The sequence below is a fragment of the Microcebus murinus genome, chromosome 9 (genome assembly GCF_040939455.1).
Source record: "Microcebus murinus isolate Inina chromosome 9, M.murinus_Inina_mat1.0, whole genome shotgun sequence".
In the NCBI taxonomy this organism is placed as follows: domain Eukaryota; kingdom Metazoa; phylum Chordata; class Mammalia; order Primates; family Cheirogaleidae; genus Microcebus; species Microcebus murinus.
This window is the reverse complement of record NC_134112.1, coordinates 19,658,218-19,680,355: the sequence shown is the minus strand read 5'-3', so window position 1 is coordinate 19,680,355 and position 22,138 is coordinate 19,658,218. Positions and strand designations below refer to the sequence as shown.

At 39.8% G+C, this 22,138-nt stretch overlaps 1 long non-coding RNA gene across 1 annotated transcript in view; it reads left to right on the top strand.

The window, feature by feature from the left end:
- The first annotated feature begins 1,863 nt into the window (after positions 1 to 1,863).
- LOC105858267 (uncharacterized) overlaps positions 1,864 to 22,138 on the top strand; it is an 83,448-nt gene continuing 63,173 nt past the window's right edge. The window contains exon 1 of the long non-coding RNA XR_012920990.1: positions 1,864 to 1,949. This is a non-coding gene — a long non-coding RNA (uncharacterized LOC105858267). The remainder of the gene's footprint in view (positions 1,950 to 22,138) is intronic.

Here is a 22,138-nt window from a genome sequence, read left to right as displayed (position 1 = left end):
AAGGACACTGCCCAGCTTGGGTTCTCTAATCTGTTTTGGAAGCACTTGGACTATCTCCCCTCCACTCCACCCATTGCCTGTCAAATAGGTTAAGTCAGAGGGTAGGTGGAAATCTCCAAAAAAAAGCTGACATTTCTTCCCTTAAATAAAATTGTTGTCACTCTTCTCTAGACAGATGTACCTACTTAGAAAGACATACTATTTTCATTCACTTTCCCAGCATTATCCTGCAGATACATAAAAACAGGGATCACAAATAAAATCTGCTGTGTGCCATCACGAAGTCAGTTCTAAAATGAACAAATGTAAGAATAAGGACATATTTATTGCTCAGATTTATTATGCTATGTATTCTAAATGCTTTTGCTCAAGTGTGGGAGGGAGCACAGCTGGTCCTGACGCTGCTGCTAACCCAGTTGTGCCTTTGTCCCTAGATCCCTGGGTATGGCATGTCCATACCAATCTGAAAACATGGCGGAGGGCTTGTGGAGAAGCTTAGGCTCACATGCAATAGTCACTTAGGCCAAATATTCTAAACATTTTCTTAACAAACCATTGTTTGTTCACTGCAAAAATATGGTCACTTATCTCTAAAAGGAAATATTTAGAACACAAACCTTTCTTGTCACGAGGTAGACATGGAAATACGGTGAAGTTTGCAATAAAGAAGGGCCCAAATCAAGTGCCTGAATGACAGGAAATAGAAACTGGATAACTTGTTATGCCTTAGATCATTCACACTCTTCTACATCTCTGAAGAGGAAAAGGAAGATTTTAACTTTAAAAAATTTATTTATAACATTTGAATTTCAAAAGTAAATTATTTAACTGACATTTTGAAAAAAAATAGAGAAGGAAAATAATAAAATAATGAAATCTCCTTAACCTCATGACTCTTGCCTTAAACAAACAAAAAAGTACACTTTTAATTGAAGCATGACTTACATACAGAAAAGTTAAATCATATGCTTACAGCTCCCTGAGTTTGAATACCCCTGCGTAACCTGCGTCTAGACCAAGGAAGGAGAACTCACCGGCCCCCAGAAGTCCCCATAGGCCCCTTCCAGTCACGACTGGATAATCATTAGCTTGCTTTCTCTTCTAACATCTTTCAATAATTTTGTCTGTTTTTATTTTTCCATACTTTTTTTCAATTTTGAAAATTTTCAAACTTACAGGAAAACTGAAAGAATAATACACTCACATTTCCTTTACCCAGGCTCACTGTTTGCTAATATTTTGCCATATTTTCTTCTTTCTCTGAACAATTCTAAGTTGTAAACACATGTTTTACCCCAAAACACTTTATCAGGTGATCACCTAAAAACAAAGACATTCTCCTGTATAACCCCGGTACCACCACCGCCCTCATAAAATTCAACGTTGATGAAGTAGTGTAATTATAATCATGTTTAACTTTCTCCAATTGTTTCAATAATTTTATAGCTTTTTTTAACCCACAGTATGATCAATAATCATCTACTATGTTTTTTTTTTTTAACCTTTTTTAGTCTTTTAGTCTCTTTTAATCTGGTGTAGTCTTTCTGCTCTTTTCTAAAAAACATAATGTTGGCGTTTTTCGTGTCCAGGCTGGTTGTGTAAAATGGCCCTCAATTTGAATTTGTCTGACTGTTTCTGAATGATTCAATTCAGATTAAATATTTTTGGCAAAAATATCACATGAGTGATGTGGTGTGTTAAATTTCTGAGTCAGGGCGTTTCCCCCCATATCTCCAAATGCTTGTTATTTAATTACTGTTGGAGTGTTGACATTTTCTTATGCCTCGTTACCGTTTTGGGAGGAAGGCAATTCATCAGCTAAAAGGCTTTTTTATGTTCTGTTTTCTTCTTCTGGTCACTTTGCACGGACATTGTGCTGTTTACCCTTCGCTTTGAGGTGTTTTCTCCTCCTGGACAAGACCAGCAATGACGGTCACACGTAGAGAGCGGTGAGGAGGTGAGGGTTTGGGTGGCGTGTGAGGTTTCTTCATGGCAGGGCCTCCTCTTCTGTTTGTGAAGTACAGTTTCATTAAGAAATTGCCCCCTTATTGAGAGTGGCAATGTGTCTTCTGGTTTTGTAGTTGTCTTGTTTTGGCAGTATTTTCAATTTCTAGTTCTTTCTTATTTTTCATTACCACCAGATCTCTGAAGGCTGGCCTTTTCAAGTTACCCTTCTACAGAACTGGTGGCTCCCTGAGTTTCCCATCCCTACCCCTGCAGACTTTTGAGGTCCTTCCTTGTGACTTTTAGTAACCAGTGTAATCTGCCACGTCTCATACCTATGGTCAGTGTTTTTCCATTCGAGGTGGGACATTTTATTTCTGGAGGTTATTTTCTCTAATAGTTCACATTAACACTGCTTTCTTTTCTTCTTTTCTGCACCAGTTCTTCTGAATGTGGTCATTTGTTTTCCTGATTGGACATAATTTGAAGTTTGGATATCCTCTATCTCTTAGACATGCTAAAGGCTAGGGTTTTGGATGGTTTTACTTGCTTGCCTTGTTGATCTATCTGGTTTTCTGGAATATTTATGAAGAGATTCAGGATAAAGATTATTTCCTTTTGAGTTTTATTTCCTTTCCACTTTCTGTCTGTTATAATTTTATATAGTTGTCATCACGGGTCTGTTCAATTCTTTTCTTTTTAATGTAATATCATTTTAATTTTCCCAATTTCCTTTGTAATCCTATAGATGCTATCATTATTTGTCGATGGGCCCAGAATATTTTGCCAAGTGGATATGCCATGCTGTATTTTCTTCCTTTTCTATTGTTGTATATTTACATTGGAAAAGGATGATTACAAGTGTGTTTAGCATGAAGAGATTTAGCTCGGACCACTTTGAGGGGTGAGCACTTGGCCCAGAATGAGTATATAATAAATCTCTGTGGGATCAATGATTCAAAAGAAAAATAAAACTGGATAAGATTGCCCAAAAGCGAAGAGAGCTGAAGTGTCTTTAAAAATGTCTGGTTAAAACATATAAATCCTGTATTTTAAAGGAATTTCATTAACTGTTTAGGACTTCACTTGGGGCACACCAGAAATAAATGGTCTGGGATTGTCAGATTGAATAAACTTGATAATTAAGTCGAGTGTCTGGTGGTATCAAAATGCAGCCACTGTGTCTTAGAGTGAAGGTCACAGAAAAGAGCTTCAATCTGAGGGTAACTTTTATCCAGGGTGACTCCTGGGGATAAGTAATCATGTGACCTTGTCAGTTGGTTTTTCCCTCCGTTGCTTGGGTGGTGATGATTGAACCAGAGAATGAACGAGGCCTGCAGCTCTGGATGTGGTCAGTCTCCATAAATCATTTCTTCCATTGTCTGAATACATTTGGGCATCCACAGTAGTTTATTTCCAAAGTATATAAAGAAGCAGAGGCCAAGGGTGTAATCTTGGAGCTATTTAAATAGAGTGGTTCCAGTCAAGACATGCAGCTGTTCCCAATTATTAGTCCATATATTCTAGGTGCCAGGGAAAACCCACAAGGGTGTCACTAAATTGAATTTTAAAGTGACCTCCTGTTCAGATGAAAATCTCCTAGCTGTTGTTTTTTTCCCCCAAGGACTGGTCTTCTATTGAACAAGTTAGCAACACTCCTGTTACGAATGAATCACTGCTACTGCCTATAGAGGAAATCTGAATTATTCCATAGGGTTTTCAGGGAACATGGATTTACCTTCCAGGGAATTCTTTGTAAATGCTGTTAGGCTAAAAGCCTGAACACAAGGACAAGTTGGAAATCTGCAAAAAAGAGCAAACTCTAATGGTGGGGAGTGGTTTTAATATTTTAAACTTATGTGAGTTGTGTCAAAGCATGATTCCAAGGAGTGCCCTGATTCCTGGCACACCTTTTGACGGTTCCTGTGGGAACATGGGACTTGCGGCCCATTTGTACTTGGGGAAGCAAATCTGTCACTCTCTGAACCTTATCATAGATTACAAAAGGCACTTCTGCCAGAGCAGTCCCTAAAAAACACACGGGCCCTCAGAGAATGGCAAGGCACTCTTAACACAAACTCTGACCATGGAATGTCCTGGTATCCCTTCTACCTAATTCCATTGACGTTAATGTCACAGAGCACAAGCTCTGGAATCATGTCGCCTGGGATTTCATCTTGGCTTCGTCACTTATTATGTTATATTAACCTGTTTTTCGTCTCTATTTGTTGTATCTATAAAATAGAGATAATAAACTACTAACTTAAGAGGGTTGTTGTGAGAATTTAATGAGGTTATCCATTTGAAGTGCTTGCTAAATGTTCAAGGGCAGCTTCCTTCCGTTCCTGTCCATTATCATTGACCGCTGTCACCCCTCACAAAGGGTATGTGCGTGAAGTTCAAACACTTTTTTTTATTTATCTGACTCCCTTTATTGAAGTTATCCATTTGCTGACCATGGACTATTTAAATTATTCAAGGCAAACTATTTTCCTTTTCCTCCTTGCAGATGTGTAGAGATTACAGAGAGATGTCTGAGCAGCTGTTTCACAATCCACACAGAGAAGGGTATCCTTTGTCAGGCCAGTGGAAACATCTCCCGGGATCACTGGCCAAGCCAGAATGTCACCCCACACAGGTTTTGAAAATGACCTTGGGTCAATGAAAACTGCCTCATTGTACGTACTTTCCCTTGGTGATTTCAAGAATTGAAGCCTGGGACAAATGCATTTGTTGAATGTCAATATAAAACATAAAAGTGGTGTATATAATTCTATATGCCTCAGAGAAATGTATTGGTAGAATATTTATTTCACAACTATGAAAAAGTTCTATTTAATTAGTCGTCAGGGCTAGTGAGTTTATGTCTTCAAGCACATATGAAAGCTCTTTGAACAGCAGCACAGAGAGTTTATTTAGTTGTTCTGTTTTACTGTGGTGAGGTGCCAAGCTGACTCCAGAGAAATCTTGCCATGTGGTGCCTAGGAGTCTAAGTCCTAAATTGAATGCCTAGGCTGCTCTCTGTCCTTCCCTGTCAAGAGTAAGAAAGCAACTTCAAGAGAAGGGAGCCTTTTATTTCACACAAATGAATCCTTAATAGTTGATATTTATGATTGTTTTTACATACAGTTTTTATGACCTATTTTACATCTATACGTTTCCTTGATTATACGTCCCTGAGTTCAATTTTTCCCCTTTATTCCCTCAGAGCTAACTGCGTTTGATATGCTGCATTTGATATGCTATCTTTTATTATGCAGAAGCCCTTTGATCTCTACGGAGGAAAGGCGCCATATAAATGCAGAAATCTATTATAACCGCACAGAAGAGTGGCTTTATGGGTGAAGTCCAGCTTAGCAATGCTGTTGGGTGGAAGAGTGTACTAGGCTGTGGAATGCTAATGCCAAGTGTCTATTTAGATAGGTGGGCTTATTTAAGAAGTTTATTTTCAAATATGGTTTTTTACTGAAGTAAACATACGTACAAAAAATTGCATAAAGCGTATGTGTGCAGCTTGATGAATTTCAACCTACTGAATACACCCGTGTAACCAGCAGCACTCAGATCCAGAAACAGAGCGCTGCAGTATCCCTCAAACTCCTTCCCATTTGCTACACCCCTACGAGGTCACCACTGTTCTGATGTCTATCACCATAGACTGCTTTCACTGGACTTTGAACTTCATATAGGTCAAATCACACAGAATATATTCTTTTGGACCTGGCTTCTTGTTCTCAGCATAGCGCGAATGCAATTCCTCCACACAGCAATTCTTTGGGTCTATTTGCTGCATAGGGTTTTATTGTACAAATATACAATGATTTACTGTTTTATTTTCTTTGTTGCTGTTGTGAAAGGTATTGAGTCTTTGATATGATTCTCAGCTTGGCTGTTGATGTATAGGAATGCTGCTGATGTGTGTACGTTGATTTTGTAACCTAGGACTTTGCTGAATTTATTCATCAGTTCCAGGAGTCTCTTGGCAGAATCTTTGGGGTTTTCTAGATACAAGATCATATCATCACCAAAGAGCAACAGTTTGACCTCTTCTTCCCCCATTTGGATGCCCTTGATTTCCTTTTTTTGTCTGATTGGTCTGGCTAGGACTTCCCGCACTATGTTGAATAGAAGTGGTGACAGTGGGCACCCTTGTCTGGTTCCAGTTCTAAGCGGGAATGCTTTCAATTTTTTCCCCATTCAGTATGATGTTGGCTGTGGGTTTGTCATATATGGCTTTTGTAATTTTAAGGTATGTTCTATTTATGTCTATTATTTTAAAAGCTCTTATAAAAGGGAGCTGAATTTTGTCAAATGCTTTTTCTGCATCTATTGAGAGGATCATGTTGTCTTTGTTTTTGCTTCTATTTATGTGGTGAATCACATTTATAGATTTGCATGTTAAACCATCCTTGTATCTCTGGGATGAACCCCACTTGGTCGCGGTGAATTATTTTTTTTGATGTGCAGCAGAATTCGGTTTGCTAGTATTTTATTGAGAATTTTCGCATCTTTATTTTTAAGGTATATTGGTCTGTAGTTTTATTTTTTTTGTTGTATCCTTTTCTGGCTTTGGTGTCAAGGTGATATTGGCTTTGAAGAATGAGTTGGGGAGGATTCCTTCCTTCTCAATGTTATGAAATAATTTTTGCGGTATAGGTACCAGTGCTTCTTTATAGGTTTGGTAAAATTTGGCCATGAAACCCTCTGGTCTAGGACTTTTTTTGTTGTCAGAATTTTTTTATTGCTGCTTCAATTTTGTTGCTTGATGTTGGTCTGTTCAGGAGATCTATTTCTTCCTGATTGAGCCTAGGGAGGTTGTGTGTTTCCAAGAATTTGTCTATTTCCTCAATGTTTTCAAGTTTATGCGCCTAGAGATTTTTATAGTATTCAAAGATGATATTTTATATTTTTGTGATATCAGTTGTAATATCTTCTTTTTCATTTCTGATTGAGATTATTAGGGTCCTTCCTTTTTTGTTTCTGGTTAATCTAGCAAGAGGCCTGCCAATTTTGTTTATCTTTTCAAAGAACTAACTTTTTGTTTCATTAATCTTCTGTATAATTCTTTTTTTTTTTTTTTTTTTTTTTTTGAGACAGAGTCTCACTGTGTTGCCCAGGCTAGAGTGAGTGCCGTGGCGTCAGCCTAGCTCACAGCAACCTCAAACTCCTGGGCTCAAGCGATCCTGCTGCCTCAGCCTCCCGAGTAGCTGGGACTACAGGCATGCGCCACCCTGCCCGGCTAATTTTTTTTTTGTATATATATTAGTTGGCCAATTAATTTGTTTCTATTTATAGTAGAGACGGGGTCTCGCTCTTGCTCAGGTTGGTTTCGAACTCCTGAACTCAAAGGATCCGCCCGCCTCGGCCTCCCAGAGAGCTAGGATTACAGGTGTGAGCCACCGCGCCCGGCCCTTTTTTTTTTTTTTTTTTTTTTTTGATTTCATTTAGTTCTGCTCTGCCCTTAGTTATTTCTTTTCTTCTGCTAGGTTGGGATTGGTTTGCTCTTCCTTTTCCAATTTCTTGAGATGATTCCTTAGATTCTTGATTTGTGATCTTTCTGTCTTTTGGATGTAGGCATTTAAAGCTATGAATTTTCCTCTTAGAACTGATTTTGTTGAATCTCACAGATTTTGGTAATTTGTGCTACCTCTGTCATTTAGTTAGAAGAATCTTTTGATCCCCATCTTAATTTCTTCCTTGACCCAATAATTGTTCAGCGGTAGGTTGTTTAATTTCCATGACTTTGTGTAAAGTTGAATGTTTCTGTTGGAATCAATTTCTAATTTTATTCCACTGTGGTCTGAGAAGATGCATGGTATAATTTCTATTTTTTAAAAAATTTTCTGAGACATGTTTTGTGGCCTCGGATGTGATCAATCTTAAAGCATGGCCATGAGCTGATGAGAAGAATGTATATTCACTAGTTTTGGCATAGAATATTCTGTAAATGTCTCTTAGGCCCATTTGTTCTAGAGTCCCATTTAAGTCCTTTGTTTCTTTCTTTTTGTGTGTGTGTGTGTGTGTGTTTCTTTGTTTATTTTCTGCTTGGAGGATCTGTCTCTCAAGTTAGTGGGACATTGAAGTCCCCAGCTGTTTATTATTTTGTTTACATCAAGTATGGTTTGCTTTATGAATCTAGGCACACCTGTGTTAGGTGCATAAATATTTATGATTGTTATGTCTTCTTGTTGAATTGTTCCCTTCACCATTATATAATGACCATGTTTGTCTTTCTTTACTTTCATTGATTTGAAGCCTATGTTATCTGATGTGAGAGTGGATACACCAGCTTTCTTTTCGTTTCTATTTGCATGGAATATTGTTTTCCACCTCTTCACCTGGAGTCTGAATGAGTCCTTGTGGTTTAGATGTGTTTCCTGGAGACAGCAGATACTTATTCAGCGAGGCTATGTGTTTTGAGTGGGGAGTTCAAGCCATTCACATTTATTGAAAGAATTGTTAAGTGTGGCGGATTTCTGTTCATTATGTTGAGTAGAACTTTATTGCTTTGTTTTACCTCTTGAACCATCGTAGTATCTGGGCTCTGATCTTTAGATTTTTGGGTAATTTTATGCTGGTGGGTGTCGATTGTGCTGATCCATGTATAATGTAGTTCAGAGTACTTCCTGCAGGGCGTGTGTATACTCAAATTTGTATATATATTTTTTATCCTAAAGGAAAAATCATGCAATTCTTTTATGACTTGTTAAGAAATCTTTTCCTACAACTCATCATAGAGCTATTCTTCTATGTTTTCTTCCAGAAGAGCTATCATTTTATGTTTTATATTTACCAACCATTAGGACTTTTTTGTATGTAGATTGAGGTAGGGGTCAATATACACAATTTTTTTTTCTGTACAGATTTTTGATTGCTGCAACAATATTTATTGAAAAGATCACACTTTCTCCATTGAAATTCACTTTTGAAACAAGTTCAAGATGGAAGTTTATAGTAGGGAGATCAGCTTCTTCTCATGCATAGGTTTTCAGAGTGCTGTGCATAGGAGTCACCATGGAATGTGTTTAGAATATAGATACCTAGGCCACTCCCGGAGACTCTGATTCACTGCAGATGATTCTCCTGTCTGGGGCTGTGGCCCATACTCTGAGGCTGGGCATTTCTCTCAGGGACACCCTCAGCCAATCAGAGTCTGCATCTCCTGCCTCATTTATCTATGTATAGGCACTTTTGCCTCCTGTAGATCACTGGAGCAGCAGCGATCAGTTAACAAGTTAATTTTGGGGTATCCTGTTTATCCTATCAACTGCAATATTTTGTTTGATTAATATTCTCTCCCTCATTAGTTATTCATCAGTACCTATCAGTTATAATCATTGACTTGAATTTCACACGGGCATTCCACCACCTCCCTGTTCTGGTACTGAACAAAGCTCACTGCAAAGCAAATCCTTTGAGAAAAATTGCTTGTCTCCTAGTGGAGCTTAACCCAGTTGTCTTATTGTTCTTCTGTTAGGACCCGTCAGATTCAATTAGCCTTTATTGAATAACTATTAATACCATTTACCAAGGATTGTCCTAGAATTAACTTTTTATCCTCAAGGTTCTGAGAGTCCCTGGTGGGAATATAGGGACTGACCAACCTCCTGACAGATGAGTGCAAGGAACAGTGATATATGCCATAAATGTGAGGGGCATAAGGTTGGTCAGAGGAGGAAGTGATTGCCCTTCCCTGTGGGAAGTGTAAGAAGCCTCAGCATTGGTGGTTGAGTTGGGTCTTGAAGAGTGTGTAGGAGTTTGTCGGGGGATAAGTGAGAGAGAATATTTCAGGCAGAGTTAAAATACATGAGTAGCACTTTGGGAGGCCAAAGCTGGAGGATCTCTGGAGTTTGAGACCAGCCTGAGTAACATAGTAAGACCCTATCTCTACAAAAAAACAGAAAAATTAGCCAGGCATGGTGGCATACGCCTGTAGTCCCAGCTACTCGGGAGGCTGAGGCAGGATGATTGGTTGAGCCCAGGAATTTGAGGTTGCAGTGAGCTATGCTGATGCCGCTGCATTGTAGCTGGGCTAATAGAGCGAGATTCTGTTGCCAAAAAAAAAAAAAAAAAAAGGACATGAAACAGCTCAGCACAGTTGAGGAGTTGGAGATGATTCTGCATGTGTGCAACCCCTCACTAATCGAAAACCCATGTAAATTAGGTGGCAGGAACACTGTACCATTACCTTTCAAACAAAAGCCAACTCAAACTGCCAGGAGAAATTCCAATTTAAATTAGTGAAATTTTGGGTGAGGTGGTATGTGAGCCGCAGATGCCCGTGGTCCTGGAGGACAGAGTCCATTTCCCCTCAAGGGACACACATGTAGACCAACATGGAAGGGGTAGACCCTGGCAATCATTGCATTATTCAATTGCTCAGTGCTTGCTGCAGAATTTCCTTGCCTTACAGATGACACCAGCCAGCACTGAGGTGGGGTGGTGTCTGCCCCTTCCCCTTTGCTGAGGAAGTGCAGGTAGCGGGGAGAGAAGCCCCCTTACTGACCCTTGTTGGGGTGACGGATGGTGAAGGCTTCTGACAACAGCCCCCTTTCCCGATGAGCTCGTGAAGACCTCTGTGCTTCATGGCGGGGAAGGGTATGGCTGCTTTTGTACCAGAAATATAAAAAGGGGGGAAACCCTGCTAATTCAGTGTAAAAAAAAAATTAAAGTCATAAATATCCCCAACCGAAAGCAAATCCCAGAAAGGCTAGTTTTGAAATTGGAGGTAATTAATTCCTCATGCAATGTGCTGAAATTCAACCCAGACATCCCTTTTTTTTGTTTCTTTCAGACAGTTTACAGTCCAGTGGAAAGTAAAACCATGCAATCCCTTGGTGTGGTACAGTTTTACTGTGTGTCTCTTTTTATTATTTTGCTCATTTTGATCATTTTTTTTACGTGAACATGCATATAATGAATTCAGCTCCTCTTGCCCAGGAGATTTGTTTTACCCCAAGGATCTCTCTTCTCTCCGTCACTAGTGTGCCTGTGAATGCATTTCTAAATAAAAGGAAAAGATCTCTGGGCTGAAGCATCAAAGGTAAATGCTGACATTCATTTGAAATTTTGATTTTTTTTTTTTTTTGGTTCAGAAAAAAAGTTGCTGTTTAGCAAAATCAGGCTTAAATTTAAAGTCAGAAAAAGAAGATTTAAACTCCCTATCCAGGGAATTAGCAACTTTCATACTGCCCTGACCTTTGAGGGTCTTGTTCTTAAACTCTCTTCTATAGTCAAGTTGAAAATCTTTTTAATTTCCCAATGTGTTGCTCATATTCTCAATACCACACCTCTGTATTATTTATTCTCCAAGTCTGGGGTATTCACACTGCTATTCTCTTTTTGTCAGTGGGTGTGGCCGCTGCAACTCAGACGCCTGAGAGAAAATGAAGTTTCTTTTTCTATGACTATCTTGTGCTCTGTAGCAGCCTCTACCCTTCTAGGTAGTAGGAGAGAAGAAAATAACTAAATACAAATCCCACCTTAAATCTTAGCCCTAGCAATAATTTAAAGAGTCTCTCTAGATAAAACTGTCTCGGAGGATGACTGCTCAGCCTCTCTAATTTCCATCCCTGTCCCCTGCCTGTCTTTATTTTCTTTATTTATTGCTAGAGACAGGGTCTTTCTCTGTTACCGAGGCTGGAGTACAGTGGTGTGATCATAGCTCACTGCAGCCTGGAACTCCTGGGCTCACGTGCTTTTCCTGCCTCAGCTTCCCCAGAAGCTGGGACTATAGGCATGTGCCACCACGCCCCCACTACTTAAAAATTTTTTTTTGTAGAGACAGGGTTTCACTATGTTGCCTGGGTTGGTCTCGAACTTCTGGCCTCAAGTGGTTCTCCCATCTCAGCCTCTCAAAGTGCTGGGATTATAGGTATGAGACAGCAGGCCCGCCTATGTGCTTGTCTGGGTGTGTGGCATAAAGGCTCTCATGGGCTGGTCCTTGGATGGACATCAAGGTGGAGCCTGGATATATGGATGGACTCTGGTGATTCCCTGGCCTGAGCTGGACCGGGGCTGCTGGCATCTCCAGGCAGCCTTGCCCCCATGTGTTTCATTGACCTCTTTTTAACCAAAGTCTGCAGCTGATAAACACGTCCCCTCATCTTTCGTGGCTGGGTGGTTCCTCTTTGTTGATGCGACCTCCCCTTGGTCTTGCGACTGCCCCTGACTCGGACACTCTGCTTGGGTTTTGCGTGGAGGTCAGCCTGTGTCCTGCAAGATCCCAGGGCAGGCGAGCCGGCTCTCAGCTTGGCACAGAGGGAGTCTCAGGAGCAGGCGCCAGCCCTCCCACCTGACTGTGCCTCTGCCCCGTTCTCTCTGCCGGGTTGTCGCCCGTCTCGGTCTTTTCGGATTCCCCATTACCTGGCCAGGTGTCTGGCCTGTGCCCTGTAAGTTGCTTTTGGAATTGAACTGGATTATGAATTCCTTCTGGTACACTGGTTCATGCTTTATTTGGCAAACAGATGCCGAAGACCACTATTTTCTCAAAAATTTTATGAAGTTCATTACTGATACCGGTATACCCCAAAACAGGGGGGTCTCCTGATCCCTGACTTCTAGCTCTGAGTGTTATTCTAACCCTTTAATATCTCAAGTTTCTCTAGTAAAAACCACCATAGTCTTAAAAGCTAGAATTCATAGCTTCATAGAGTGCTGATACCCAAATTTTGAGGAATGCAAGCAAAAAGCCAAAAATAAAAAGTCCCCCAAAGGTTGATGGAGATTTTAGTTTGGTTTGAACTTATTTGGTGGGAGAGAGAAATGAGTTTGTTTGTGATTTACTTATGCTCTGATTTATTATTCTTAGTTATGGTTGAGTTAATCTGCTCACCTATAGAGAAAGTTCCTGAGAGCACTCCTGTGTGGTGACATACCCAGTTTGAAAGTCAAGCCAAGGAAGTATACAGATGATTTGAGCAGAAAGTTCCAGAGGTTATGGAGAAATGAAATTTCTCCTGTTAAGTTGCGATCCCCTTCCTTACCCATCATAAGGGGCATGGCCGACACGCCTATTACAAAAGACAGGTTAACAAGAAAGAAGCTGAACAAATTTATTCAATCAAAGTTCTGTGTGCTATAGAAGGCTCCAGAAATGAAGACCCAAAGACCCAGGGAAAACTGTATGTTTTCATGCTTAGGTTCGATGAAGAATGGACAGCTGCGTGGACACGTGACTGGACAAATGGGATGATCTAATGGTGACAGACTGAAACCCAGCAAGGCCCGTCTGTTCAGATTCTTCTTGGCCTCTCTGGGTAGCATTCCTTCCTCCCAGATATGGAGCAGGACCCATCTGGACGAGGGCCTGCAAGAAAGAGAGAAGGAAGAGAGTGACCTTTCTAGGTTTTGTGGCTTGCTTTACGGGCGGGGAGTTCTAGTTTCCATGATCTGCCTTGGGGAAGAGGAATTCTGGTTTCTATGACTCAAGTCATTGAGGAAGAAGAGGGGCGGGAGATAGGAGGGCTGGAGAAACCTTGCTTCTGAGGCCTTCCAATGTCGTCCAGTTTAAAGTACTTGGCACGCCAAGGTGCCATCCTTGGGGGTATCATGTTCTCAGCCCCAACAGTTGTAGAGCTGCAGATGTAAGGGTATTGGCTAATTCATTTATAAGTATTTCGTGAGTGTCCTGTCTGTTCCTGGCACTGTTTAGGAGGCAACTGGAAGAGTTATCTGCAGAGAGAATGGTTGTCCGAGATACCAAGGCTGCCTATGATGACAAAGGGAGGTTTTGATGGGGGAAGGATGGAAACAGCTCCCAAATGCTTGCTAGGAGGCCCACACTTGGAACTCAAACGACTCTCAAGGTATAATCTTGCGCCATAGAAGGCGAGAGACACAGTGCATTGGTAACGCCATGCGTGTATTAGCTAAATGCTTATTTTGACAGAGGTTTCCCTTAGAAGTTGTCTTTTCCAGGCTTCTTTGTCAAGAGTATGTGCTCTTTTCCTTTACTGCTTTCTTTGTGACTTCAAGCTGTGGATGGTTTGTTTTAGAGTTTTGAAGTTCGATCCTAGGTAGAAAACCAACATCGAAACTGAAAACTGATCTAGAGGGATTCTTTTGAATCAAATGTGCTCTGTCACTTTTAAATCGGTGTTAGTTTCTAGTAAAGGAGGTGAAGTGTGATTTATCATCATTGGGATTTCAAACCAGGCTTCGACATTCAAAATAATGTGCAAAATTAATGAAGTCCTCTCGTAACAACAACGTCTTCCTGACTCTGTTTATTTTAAGGGTATTTAATTTTTAAGAATGATATTTTTGTCCTGATTTTATAGCGGGTTAAGTGGCTTTAAACATGAACACTTTTATTCTTTTTCAGTGTAGCATTTCAAAGTTTATAGTAAGCTGAGTTTTTAAACTTCCAATTTTTGTATGCTTAAACTTTTATAACCATAGTGAAGCAGAAAAATATAGACATTTGTGTCCAATTTTCTTCCTGTGTATTATCATTTGTACAAATCCGCACATCATTTCCATTCAGAGTGGTAATTTTGATTAGAAGCTCACATATATATGTATATTTGTGTGTGCATGTGTGTGTGTGTGTGTGTGTGTGTGTGTGTGTGTGTGTTAGCACCTTTTGAGGAAGAAAATGAAAATAGGTAGGATGGTGGAAAGATGGGAACAAGATGATAGGATCTTTTTTATGGAGCAGGAATGTAGGTGGTCTAATTTGCTTCACTCTTGGTGCACTGATAAAAAGGAGTTGCTGTTCATGAAATAGTAGATCTTTTGTATCCATTTCATCTTTATTATTTCAATTATCTAAATGCACATGGTAAATGACACTGATTCATGGACTTTGTGTGGGCAGGAGTTCAAAGGCTTCATCAGCAAAAGATCCGGGAACTGAGAGGGAACAGCACCCCCACCCTCAACCCACCACATGCTGACTCTATAATAAATTAGCTTCATCAAGCAACTTCATAACTTTTATGGGGGGAAATTAGGACACTCAATTAACATCATTATCTTCCTCCTTTGGCGCTCACTTTAAAGCATGGCAAGCTCGGGGATGGGCTAGAAGCAATAGAATTTGGTGCTAACAGAGAGCTGCTGCTGAAGGCAAGAAGAGTTTCAAGGACAATCCAAACCCAAAGCATAGATCATAATCCCTTTAAGGGTTAAGGAGTAGAGTGGGTTTGTTTCAAGGTGGAGCGGTATGCCAAGCTGTGTGGAAGACTTAAGCTGCTACCAGAGACCCCTGAATCCCAATTCCAGCTCTTTGGTAGACTGCATGTCTGGTCATTCCCCTCTCTGGGCCTTGGGATGGGGCTTGGTTAGAAGCTGTATCCATTTCCAGCCCAGAAAGGCTGTCTTTCCCAGTAGACACTTTCCATGATGGTGTAGTAGTGTAACCAACTCAGCCTCGGATTTTATTTTCTCCCAATGTTGCCTAACCTCAGGGAACTTCATGGAGATCCTACTGTGAAGTGTTAGTTCCACTGACACTAAGGAGCAAAGTCATGCGCTGATTGCTGGTGGGCAGTCAGCCCTGGCCAGTGCCAGCCACTCCCCTAACTTGGACTCACTGTTCTTCAGGCCTATCACCAGTTCTGGAAAGGGTGCTGGGGTACAGAGTCCACTGGCCAGAGTCTAATCATCTCCCCTCGCTAAGAGCAGCACGAAACGGTTTAACTCTCTGCAGGCAGCATGTGCCTTGTGAGGAATAGCATGGCAGAGTATCAACGTGGAACTGGTACCGACACCATTCAAACAGATTTTAAGTTCTGCTGGAAGAATTTAAATTTGAATTTTAGCAGTTTCCTTCCAGACTCTTTTATTTTTGTGGATTTTTTTTTCTATTATTTTTAATCACAAAGCAATAAACCATCAGTCTGAGATTTTGCTAAAAATGTTTTGGCATCTTGAGCTTGCTTTTTTCAATAAAGTTATGAGACATTCTTTGCCAAAACAGACACTGAGGTTTGTTGTAAAAATCATTAAAATATAATTGAAACCTAGTACTATTTTGAGTCATTTGGAATTGTTTCCATTTTTTCCCTCGATGGTCTGGTTTCAAATTTAATTAACTTGGGAAACTAGGTTGCCATCACCTATATGATCTTGAAAAATACTTTTGAAAGAAGTAACATCCTATATATACTATACAAATAGACTACAAATTTGGGTTAGTAATTTGATGACTTAATAGGAAAATCATTGTATTTTAAGTAACAGTTAATTAACCAGTGTAAATACTCTGGTTGTCCATTGGTAAGTAGGGAGGAAGGAATATAAAGGCCCAAGCGGTAAGATATACCATGAACTTCAGGTATGGCCAAGGGCAGAAATCAAACATAGCATGCTTTCAGTCCTTTGAATGATCGTCTTATACTACCTCCTTTTAAAAGGTTCTTTGCACTAGATTCTTTAAAGAGTGGGAGAAAGCATATATTTATAGATGAGGATAAACATCCAAATAAAAATTTATAAAGGGCAAAAGCAAGAGGATAAAGGAATGTTGTATATTGATTCAGGTCTAACAAATACAAAACCAGTCATTGGTGAGGAAAGGATTTTGGCATGGTCTTTAGAATTCTTTTTAATATATGCGTCTATAAAGTTGGCTGTAGAAAACTTTTTCCTGTGGAATATGGTGTTAGAGGTGTACATTTTCAAAAGAGAAGGAAGGAAATGGTCCGACTATGTCATAAAAATCAGTATTGAGATTGAAGTGAATTTTATAAGTCACACATTTTAGGATATATATTATACTTTTCTGCCTAATAGCTCTAACAGCCAGATATATAGAAACGCAGACACTGCATGGAAAACGAAAATATTTTACAATCGATTACATCCTCTTGAGGCTAATTGCCTAATGTTTGATATGAAAGGGAATTTTGCTAAATTTAGTCTTTAAGATAAATAAATCGTCCCTCGTGGGGATTTCTAGTTTTTAGTTGCCTTTTGGTTCTAAGAGGATTCTTCTTGTACTCTGTGGGTGCTATGAAGGTGTGTCTTCATTAGTTATTAGGATCCACTGTTGCTTTCTTTTTAAGAGTCAACTCATTTCTATAATCTCACAGATTTCTGAACAATGGGTTTCCGTTTTGTAAGCGGGGGTCACTGCACAAAGAAAATGACTACTCATGTTCACTCATTCCCTCCTTCACTTTGAGGAAACAGGGGAAGTGTGGTAGAGTCTTACCTATTCAGCGAATATTTGTTGAGCATCTATAAGTGCCAAGCACTGTGCTAGGTGCTAGCACATGATCCTGGCACTCATAGAGACGTCTCGAAAATGTAGCCTCTCCCAGATGGCCTATAAGGCTAAAAATCTTCCTCCTCAGAAAACCAAAAATATACATCTTATAAGGCCTTATTAGGCCTTAAATGGCCTAATAGTATAACTAATGCCATATTACTAGTTGATCCTTAGCTATTTGTGTGGTGGGATGATACTGAACCAAATGTATTTATTTTGTCCTATTCATAACCTACCTAATATGTCATTCATATTTAAAAAGTAGGGGACAATTTAATGGAGCTGACTGGTTCATTGCTGATTGGATATATGCCCAGTCATGTCAGCTGCTGTGCTAAGAGTGTCTGTGGCCTGGGCTCTGTCCTGATACTAGAGTCACTGGCACACATAGACTCTACAGTTTGGTGGTAAAGGCTAACAGCAATCTCTTCTGTGATGTAGACTTTTGGGCGATTCCAAATTAAGTCTCAGAGTCTTTAATATGTTTCAGAGCAAGGTATATGATCCAACAAATTAGATTAATTATAAAAGGGAGAGTGGCATATCCCACTTATTAGATGGGTGTGAGTGTGACTTGGGAGGACATATACCCAGGGCCTGGAAGGGTAAGGGCTCAGGGGTAGGCCCAGGAGTGGGGAGGCCTGAAACTTATGAAATTTGTATGTGGGGGGGGTCTCATAAGAAAAAAAAATGCAAAATTATGAATTGAAAATATATTAGAGGAAAATCTCAACAAATTCAAAAAAGGTTAAAAGCCAACAATTGCCCCAAACACAACACTCAGAATAATGTAATATTCTTATTAGTTGACAATAAGAATTATTAATAATTATTAATAAGGATACCCAACCTCATTAATACTTTTCCCTATGTTTTTGAGCTACACACTCTGACTACTTCTTTATATAACAATTTGTGTTGTACTGTCTACGGAGAGAATTAAGAAAATAATTTTCTCCTTCCTCTCTCAGGGTTGATCAAACTAACTTTTTCTGTTGTTATTGATGATTTAAAAAAGTGTCTTTCAGCTTCACAGCTTGCTGTTAGCAATGTCTTGTCAGATGTTAGAAATATTGTCAAATTTAACAAAGCCAAATTGGTTTCAAGGTTCTTCAAGTATGCTTGCATATTAATGAATCCTGAATATTCTTTGAATAGACAGCATGCCTTACACAGTTTGTCATTGATGTTCTTGTTCCGGTACAGCATTTTAAGTTTTATGTTATCTTCATCCATAGCAGTAATCTCATGTCAATCAGCAAAAAGGGGGGTAAAAAGTGAAAAATCTTTTCTGTGTTCATATGATTCATTCTTCTCCTTGGATGGAGTATCAAGAAATCTAAAAATCTCCTTTTCAGCTTCGGCATGTGACTTGGTTCAGAGGAGTTAAGATGCTGATGAACTTAAGGTCTGGTGCTTCAAAGAATCTGTGAAGTTTTTCAAGTGGATAAGGAGTATTTGAATATGTGACCATTGATATATATGGAACAGAGATTTTTACTTTTCTTGTCCCTTTCAGGGTGATAGCAAGAGTGAGTTTTGAGATGGTCCCAATTATCTATAGGAATATTTATCTGAGAATTTTGTGCCTGTGTCCTGTAGCTGAGTTGACCCCATAGAGAATTTCTATGGGATTCAATTCCATTATTTAAAGTAGTTTTTCTGTCTACTAGTCCTGGCCTGAAACTTGATAGTATTAACACCAGAGACCAAGTCCTTAATCCTGGTTCACATACTCTACAAATATATTACTAAGTCTAGCTCTGCAAGTAGGTCAGTTTTAGAACACATTAATTCTAACGAGATGATCTTGTTTACAACCAAGACAACTTTATAAACTGTGCTTTAATTTACAAAGGTCATTTTTGAGTCCCATTCTTTTGCCTATTCTGAAGATATGTTTTACAGGGTACTCATAAATATTACTGTTGAGGCATATATATGGCAATGGTGGACTTCATTCTGCCTGAGATTAAAGTATCTCACTTTTAAAAACTTAAGAAAAGAAATCTAAAAGCCTGTTCATGACTTCTATTCAATACACATTTCTCCTTCTTAAGGAAGTACTGGTTTTTGCATGCTCTGAAAAATTTTGGTTACAATTTGCTTCTGTATATCAGAATAGTTTCTACTGGTTCCATACAAAATAAATGAAATGTCCTTATTTGGTGCATTTATAATTCATGTGCTGCATATTAGAACTTTCATTTTGATCAGCGCTGGTGAGAAATAAAACCCCTTCTTATACTTCTGATTGGAAGAACTTTCTGCAGAACGGTTTCTGGCTCCATACATTTTAAACCTTGTTTTTCCTCCACCACCCGCATACTTCGAGTGCCAAGTGCCACGGATTTGTTCATATCACACAAGACCCGTTTGGCTTTGCTCCCTCATGTTACGTGAGTGAATCAGCACAGAGAGCTGGGGAAGTTTTCCTGGAAACCATTCCCACCAACACAGCTGGCTCTGTAAGTGTGCATGGAAGTAACTGCGAACCGTATAACTATATCCCACTAAACCCAAACTAAATGCATCCTCAATGACCCCTCAGGTCACTGGTTTTTAACCACTGGGAATTTTGCCCCATAACCCCCTGAGATATTTTTGGAAGTGTCTGGAGACATTTTTGGTTGTCATGACTTGGTGGTGTTGGTACTACTGGAATGGAGTAGGCAGAGGCCAGGGATTCTGGGAAATATCCCACACTGCTCAGGGGAGCTCCAATACAAAGAAGTATCTAGCCCCAAATGTCAATAGTGCCGAGGCTGAGATACCCTGATTAGATGGGTCCCCCAAATGCCACAGGCACTCTAATGCCCCCCATGAGAGCAGAAGAGTGATGGAGGAAAGGCAAAGTGGAAGTGACTGCAGTCATAACTGGTTATGGTTAAAATCTTTTACTTTTGCAAGTTTGGGGAAATGGTGAGCACATAAACATGAGCACATTTCTAGGGAGCCCGTGTGCTGACTTCGGAAGGGGCTGGTGGAAGTGAGGCGCCCTGAAGCTCCAGCTTCGTTCGTTTTATGGTCAGTTTGCCTCTTTGGTGCTTTATGTCGGATTCTTCCTTCCTTCCCTGTGTCCTCCAAAGATAGAATGTGCGTGTTGCAGATAAGATGGGAAAAGCCCATTAAGCACTGAGCCAGGAGACGTTGCTATTTTTGCAACTGAATAATGATCTGCCGGAGACAGGAGGTACGAGCAGCTTGTCTTCACTTTTCAGTGAAGTCCTGACTGAGTCCTCAGTGATTTCTCACAGCCCCTGCTTCTGTGGCTGGTGTTAGCTCCTTCGCTGGGGTGCAGTGAGCCTTTTGTGCTTCCCCTCACCAGATGTTTGCCCAAATGTGTTGTCTTTATTGTATCTGGACCTGTAGTAGCTCTTTAAAATGATGTTTTTACCCTTATGATGATAAAAGAGTACAGAAAATATAAAGAAAATCAAAAACATTCTGTAAATTGCCACAATTACTATAACGGATCAACATTTTATTGTATGCATTTACTTCTAATCATTTTCTGAGATGTGTGTGTATGTGTGCACGGGCACACATACATTGTCCTTCTCTAGATCTTGTTTTATTTAATATATATCATACTTTCTCTGTCAGTAGTTTTGAAAAAATGTTATATGTGTATATATATATATAACCATATTATATTCTATCTTATGACTGTATCATAATTTACAGAAGCATTTTTTCTCGTTAGACATTATATTCACACCCCCAGTGTCCCTATATCAATAAATATTTCTGTAATGAACATCCCTGTGCATGAATCTTTGACTACATCTTGATTATTTTCTCATAATGGATTCCCAGAATCAAACTAACTGGGCCAAAAGTTGAACATTTAAGGTGATTGATCCAAATTACCAAATTACTTTCCAGGCCACTGCATAATTTAAATTTGACTCCTAATGTCATCATGATGGTTAAGAGGCAGAATCTAAACCCCTGATGTTCTAGTTTAATGAGAAAAATCAGATCTCAACTGAAAATAGCCATATTGTGTACAACGTATTAAAGTGTCCTGCCAGGGACATGTAATGTTTGACCTGAAGGTGACTTTAGACATGGCCTCATTTTATGTAGGCATGAACCGAAGCCTCCAGAGGTAAAGTTGCTCACCTGAAGTTGCATAGTAGATTGGTGCAAAGATGAAATGCGAACAGTGGTGCTAATGTCAGCATAATATTGCTTGCTAAAAATTAAAAATACCGATCACACCATATAATCTTGTGTGGTTTCCAACTCATTTATATAATTTGAACAGAGCAATACTATAAAATAGGCAAGGTAAGAGTTATGATGGTCATTTTCAATCTAGAAGACTAAGGCCCCAAGAAATTGAGAGCCTTGTCCATAGCTAGCTTGAATCCTCTGTTTCATGGTGCTGGTGTTCTCAGTCTTGGCTGTGCATGAAAGTCACTGAAAAAATACTGATGCCCCAACTCTACCCCATACCAGTTGATCACAATTTCTGGAAGTGAAAACTGAGCACAGGTTTGTGTGTGCGTGTGTGTGTGTGTGTGTGTGTGTGTGTGTGTTTGAAGCTCCCCAAATGATTCCAATGTGTAGCCAATGTGTAGCCAGGTACAGCACACTGCACTGCATCTAGGCTAGCACAAGGCTTCGTCTCTCCTGCCACCTCCGATTATTTGGTCATCTTGTCTGGAGCCTTCTTGTCATGTCTGCTGTGAAGTGGACTGAGGAGCCACATCACAAGTGCCCTTGCTATGTTGGCACTACACCATATTGCCACTCCACTCAGAGTTGCTAGACAGTATATTCTCAATAAAGACATATAAAGATAAGGGCACAAACAAAAGTTGGTGTGAGGAGGAAGTGACTGCCAACCAGTCATCGAGTTCTAAAGCAAATTGCTATGGCATGGTATTTCAAGAATATTTTTCTAGCAGTGGGTATCCTTTGGCATGTGAAAAGAAACATGAATCACGCATAGCATTGCGTGTTAAA